The following is a 2050-nucleotide window of genomic DNA, read 5'->3' on the forward strand; positions in this document are numbered from 1 at the left end:
TGGAAATTGTGGATTTTTGGCACAGTTTCAATTCAGTAGAAGAACAACCCTCTGCATGCACAGTGCATTCATCCATCACATGTGCAGACCAGCTCACGACCAACATTACTGCACTGAATCAGAGGACTACATGCTTTCACGTAAGCTTTTATACATTTTTTATTTATTTTACAGTATTTCAGTTAACCAGCAGTAGCAGTAACACCGTCTGCTAGTTTTTGCTTGCTAACGTTAGCTGTTACTATGTGGGATGTAATGTTAGCTTGATTGAGCATGCTAAAGTTTATTGTGGACTTTTCTCTCTTCAATTCATTCTTTATTGTTAACATTTATTTTACAAATTAGTTGTTAACTTTAAACTCAATATTTGCACACAGACTGCACTGTCGGCTCAAATTTTCAAAGTATGTAAGTTAACTTGCTAGCTAGCTAACTCACCACTGGGCACATTGCAATGTTATGCATTTGACAGATTAATTGATTGATTATGTTTACGATATGGTGACATTTTTTATTTCTATCTATGACTAAATACAGCCTGAGAAAAAATACTTTATTTCCATTTGAATCCAGTTGTTTTGTCATTGAGTTATTTATTATTTCCTGTCAATTCTCAGAAATTACCCATAAATTCCAGTTAATTCCCATGAAAAGTTTACTTTCCCATGGAACATTTAAAGGTTTTCAACCCTAGGGCCTACATTATATTGGATTGATGTAAAAAAAAAAAATCAATCACCAAAAACTATTTAATTTCCTTCCTACATACTCCTCAGCCTGGTAAAGACTCAGTTTGTCTCGTTTGTCTCCTATTTGTCCCTTGTGCTGCTTGTAGGACGGCTACAGAGGCTGGGGCCACCGTAGACTAAACTGATGGACGCCTCAGTAGTGCTCAAAACACTTTATACACACTACTGAAATATTACTTCTGGTGTGGATACGGTGAGTGTTTTTCTTCCCCCCTAGTATTCAAAATGTACTTAATTAATAAAATTTCAATATACAGTGTATATATATATACATATATAAAACATACACACACACACACACACACACACACACACACACATACGCCATTTACACACAGACTTGTAACTTGACATCATAGAATCTAGAATTGTTCTTTAGAACTGTTCTTTAGAACTGACCTCTAGAATCTAGTTATCTAGTAATCTGTCACAGAATTGCCTTTGCCAGATAGCAGCAATTTACTATCAGTCTCAGTCCGTTTTAACAAGAGTTATCAAGATGTTTCGTTGGTTTTCCTGTTGTAGAAAGGTTTGTTTTCTTTCTTTTTCTCCTGTTAATATGACCTTGACCTTATTTCAACTTTACAGTTCACCAGCAACAAGCATGAAGAGACACCGTGGAGGTATCGCCTCTTCGGTCGTCAAATAATATGTTTGACAGACTATGTCTCGGCTTCATATTCAAAACATTTTAGTAGTTTGTAGGAATTCTAAGTTGTAAATGTCAATGATATTCTAATTGTTATTTTTTTGCTTTCAGCCCAAAAAGGAGAAGCAAAGGTAAGGGCGCTCATCCTGACTACATTTTATTTTATTTTATTCTCAAACATAATGTTCACAGTTATACAACAGTGTTTCTCTTCGTCACCAGTGTTGCCACCTCACAAGTTGACAAATCCACTGATGCAAAAAAGGCTAAGAAACCATGGTGGTTCAGTCTGTGCAGGGTACGTATGTTTGACACAAAGTGCAGCACTCAAAATTAACTAGATATGTATTAGTGTAGGAGTGTGCCTTTTCATGATTTAATCAGTATTTGTTTTCTACCAACAGAAAAGGTGTCGGGTCGCGCCAATTTTCAAAGAGCAGAACCCGAAGGAGCAGAGACAGGACGAGGTGGTGGAGTTTAAAGCCCTCACAGAGGAAGAGGAAATACAGCTGGGGGTACATGAGACAGTTCTTCAGAGAGAAGAGAAGAGAGAAAACAACACCAAGACCCTCAGACAGCAGAACATCCAGTGTCTTGGGTGAGTGCACACACACACACACACACACACACACACACACACACACACACACAC

This window comes from Anarrhichthys ocellatus, unplaced genomic scaffold (assembly GCF_004355925.1).
Source record: "Anarrhichthys ocellatus isolate YVR2014 unplaced genomic scaffold, GSC_Weel_1.0 scaffold3, whole genome shotgun sequence".
Lineage (NCBI taxonomy): Eukaryota > Metazoa > Chordata > Actinopteri > Perciformes > Anarhichadidae > Anarrhichthys > Anarrhichthys ocellatus.